The following is a 4,666-nucleotide window of genomic DNA, read 5'->3' on the forward strand; positions in this document are numbered from 1 at the left end:
AATAATCCAGTGAAGAAATGGGCAGAAGATCTGAACAGACACTTCTCCAAAGAGGACATCCAGATGGCCTACAGGTACATGAAACAATCCTCAGTGCCACTCATCATCAGGGAAATACAAATCAAAACCACACTGAGATACCACCTCACACCAGTCAGACTGGCTAAAATGAGCAAATCAAGAGACTATAGATGCTGGCAAGGATGTGGAGAAACGAGGACCCTCCTACACTGTTGGTGGGAATGTAAACTGGTGCAGCCTCTCTGGAAAACAGTATGGAGGTTCCTCAAAAAACTATCTATAGAACTCCCCTATGACCCAGCAACAGCACTGCTAGGGATTTACCCAAAGGATACAGAAATGCTGATGCATAGGAACACATGCACCCCAATGTTCATAGCAGCACTTTCTACAATAGTCAAATCATAGAAAGATCCTAAATGTCCATCACCTGATGAATGGATAAAGAATATGTGGTATATATATACAATGGAGTACTATATGGAAATGAGAAAGAATGAAATCTGGCCATTTGTAGCAAAGTGGATGGACCTGGAGGGTGTCATGCTAAGCCAAATAAGTCAGGCGGAGAAGGAAAGATACCATATGTTTTCACTCATAGGTCTGACAGCAAAAACCTAACAGAAGGCCATAGGGAGGGGAAGGGGGAAAGAGAGTTTAGGAGAGGGAGGGACACAAACCATGAGAGGCTATTGAATACAGAAAACGAACCGAGGGCTGAAGGGGGGGGAGGGGGAGAGGGGGTGATGGTCATGGAGGGGGGGCACTTGTGGGGAGAAGCACATTTATATGGAAACCAATTTGACAATAAACTATTATAAAAAAATGGATACATGCAACACTGACCTCACTGCAATAGCAACAAGAGGTGGCTATAAAACTATTACAGCAGCACAGCAGCACAATATATACTACAGTTAATTTTATGCTGTTATGATTTAATACTGCAGCTTTATGTTGCTTACATTTCTTGACTGTGGATGGCACTATGTATGGTCTGTAAGTATGTGCGTAAGGTTGGATAAATTTTAACTTTTTATAATAGATTTGTGTATATTTTCTGGGAGTACATGATAAAATAGACTGAAACCTACATATATTTTATGCATTTGTGACATACAGAACTTTTAAATTTTTTCAATAATTTTAGGCCACATGGTTCACCTGCAGGTTTTTTTCAAAGTGTCACAAATCTCAAAAAAAACTTTCCAGTATGTTTTTTTCTAATGTTTTAATTTTTTTTGAGAAAGAGAGAGACACACAGTGTGAGCAGGGGAGGTCAGAGAGAGAAGGAGTCATAGGATCCAAAGACAGGCTTCAGGCTCTGAGCTAGTGGTCAGCACAGAGCCTGACGCAGGGCTTGAACCCACAAACCGTGAGATCATGACCTGATCCGAAGCCAGATGCTCAACCGACTGAGCCACCCAGGCGCCCCTCCAGTATGTTTATTGAAAAAAAGAATCCATACATAAGTGGACCCACACAGTTCAAACTTGTGTTGTTCAAGGGTAAACTATATATCTTTGCCTCTGAAATTTCCCATATATCCTATTATTACTGTTCTCAGCTTCTAATAGGCAGTAAATCAATGTTTCCACAGATTTGTTGATTGGTATTATGGGGAAAATGTTTGTCATTAAATGTTCCTATAGTTCCATACTTAGAAAAGACAGAAAGTTCCATATGCTCCAGGAAAATTCCATTTTCATTGTTAAATTTAGGCTTAAATTGGGCTAAACAATAAAGTAAAAAAAAAATCTGTTTTCTTCCAAAGGAAGAGTTCCTTAAACATTTATATTTTTATAAGACATTTTATCTGAAACACAGGAGTATTCCACAGATTTGGTAAACTTAATTCCTATTCTTCTTTCCAGTTTTGCGTATTAACAGAAGAATTTGTCCCCTATCTAAACAAATAAAACAATGGCATACTAGAATGAAGCCTGATGAGGGACATATGAAGAGAGTTTTTCTAACCTGGAAATGTATAAACAGAGTAAGACTCAATTTGTTCAATACCTAGAATATTAGAACTTCAGATTACCCTCAGAAATTTAAAATGTGCTTTAGGAAAATAAAAATAAAATAAAATAAATATAAATAAATTTATAATACTAACCTTTTCATATATTTTAGAACATATTTTTTCAATTGAAGCTATATTATCGTGGCTAATATTTATTGAATGCTTTCTTTTGAACACTCTTCTAAGCTCCTTAATATATTATTATTTTTTTTACTAGGCAAAGAACTTTACTAATCTTGTTTCAAACTTTATTTCAGGCTTCTTCAGCTTAATTAGCTGCAAATGAATTGTGTATAAGCAAAAACTGAAAAGAGCTGCAATGCCCAAGGGGCTTGGGCTTAAAAATATTAGAGATCTAGATTTTATCATATCCATGAATAAAATTTTTAAAAATCAGTCATAATATAAAATAGCAGCTCCCAGTAACTTCTTCAAGTTTTATCTTCTTCGGAAGTTGACTCAATTCAGTTTGCTTCGTTCTTGGAAGTTTCATCAAAATTCTCCACAAGGTCTGGAACTTCATCATCCTCGTCCTCTCTGCTAGCGAGTGGTGCCTTTCTATCCACAGATTGAAACAGAGCTTCAGCTAATCCTCTTAAACTAGTCAGACTGTCTGCACCACGTTACATTGGTTTAAGATACTGGGTAGCATTTCTGTCAGCTGCTTTGTCTCAGCGTGGCCTGTGATGGTGGTGACAGTGTCCTCTGCCAGGGATGCCTGAACATTAGGGTTGTTAAAGTGGATCGCTGTTCCTTGCTTTGTGAACATACTCATTTCTTCAATACTAGAGACACTGTTTACCCCTAACTTCTTTAAGGAGAACTGAAATTTTTTTTTAATCATCTACTGTAACTGTTCTGTGAACCACCTTCTTCTTTCGGGGAACAGTTCCTTTCCCACCAATGTGCCCTTGTGCTTGCAGTTTGGCGAGTTTCTCCTGGTTCATGGTAGTTTCTTTCATCTTGTTGGAATGGAAATAGGACCACGCAGGGGAATAGCTTTGGCACTCAGGGATCTCAGGTGGACCAGCTGAGATTAGGTGAACACACGCAGGGATGCAAGATGGCAGCTAGAGGTTTTTTTTTTTTAAATCACAAACAACCCTCTTAAATAGGTATCATAATTATACTGTTATGCCCAAGTCACAATATCCTCAACGACCAGAGACCACCAGGGAGACCAAGGCACATATGCAAAGGCAAAGGGCTTTATTACAGGCTTGGGCTCAGGCTCACAGACTTCACCAACGCAGTGGATCCGTACTGAGAGCCCCAAACAAGAGCTGAGCAGCGTTTTTTATGGGTTTGGGGAAGGGAGAGTTACAGGAAATTGAGACATAGGTAGAGTGATCCAATTATAATTGTACAACAGTATTGGCAGCAACTTTAACCATACACATTGTCCAGAGCGTTCATTACTTTTGGCAGGACCCAATTACAACATTTAGAGTACCTTTAAAATCAACCAATTACAGGGCGAGTCTAGGGTCTTCTTCGGTGACTACGGGTTAACTTTAACATTAGGTAACAGGGTCCTATCTAAAGTTTCCATCTACAGGCCTCACCCTTAGGAATGTGGAGAGTGGTAGCTGGCCTTCCCTGATTGGGTGTTGCAAAGGTGGTCTCTCTTGCTCTAGGCAATGTGTAACTGCCTGTTAGTTTCGGGGAACTGAAACCTAGGCCTTCTCGATCAGAGGGGAAACTTAAAGCCTGTCATGGAGTCAGTTTGGTTTAGGCTTGTGTCCTTACAATACCCATTTTACAAAATAAGAGACTAATTAATTAAATACCATCTTCCAGATATGAACTGATCAGTTCTTAGATATTGTATATCTTTTTTTTTTTTTAAGTAGGCTCCATGTCCAGTACAGAGTCTAATGCTGGACTTGAGCTCACAACCCTGAGATCATGACCTAAGGTGAGATCAAGAGTTGGATGCTTAACTGATTAAGCCACCTGGTGGCTGGATATTGTACATCATTTAAATATGACTTTTAAAAAAATTTTTTATAGCAGCTATATCACACTGCTAGTTTAGCCTTTGAGCTTTTCTTTTCAGTCTGGTTCTAACTCACAGTTTATATCTCCTGTGTTCATGTTACACACTAATTTTTTAGACATAGATTATATGCCTTTCCCTTATTTGTTGATAAAATTTGAGGGGGCAAGGCCAAGTGTGGTCCATTACTATAGACCTTTGTCCATGTCACATGGTCCTTCTATGTAGATAGCTACAAATTCAACTAACTGTACTTCTCAAGTAGCACCTATTTCTCCTATGTATCACCACTTTCACCATGAGATCATCTATCAGACACAAATCTGAAATCAGGGTACATCATACCTAAGGAATGGAGGATGTGCTTCATCTGTTTGCCATCCGTATCCATAAAATAAATATAGTTTATCTGGTATGACTTGTTTTGTTTTGTTTTGTTTTTAAAACATTTTATTTATTTTTGATACAGAGAGAGACAGAGCATGAGGGGGGGGGGGCAGAGAGAGGAGACACAGAGTCTGAAGCAGGCTCCAGGCTCTGAGCTAGTGTCAGCACAGAGCCTGATGCGGGGCTCGAACCCACGAACGTGAGATCTGACCTGAGCCGAAGCCGGAGGCTCA

At 39.3% G+C, this 4,666-nt stretch overlaps 1 pseudogene; it reads right to left on the bottom strand.

Moving 5' to 3' along the window:
* Window positions 1-2,384: 2,384 nt before the first annotated feature.
* LOC115274248 lies at window positions 2,385-3,009 on the bottom strand (annotated as a pseudogene).
* Window positions 3,010-4,666: the final 1,657 nt, after the last annotated feature.

This window comes from Suricata suricatta, chromosome 12, assembly GCF_006229205.1.
Source record: "Suricata suricatta isolate VVHF042 chromosome 12, meerkat_22Aug2017_6uvM2_HiC, whole genome shotgun sequence".
Classification (NCBI taxonomy): domain Eukaryota; kingdom Metazoa; phylum Chordata; class Mammalia; order Carnivora; family Herpestidae; genus Suricata; species Suricata suricatta.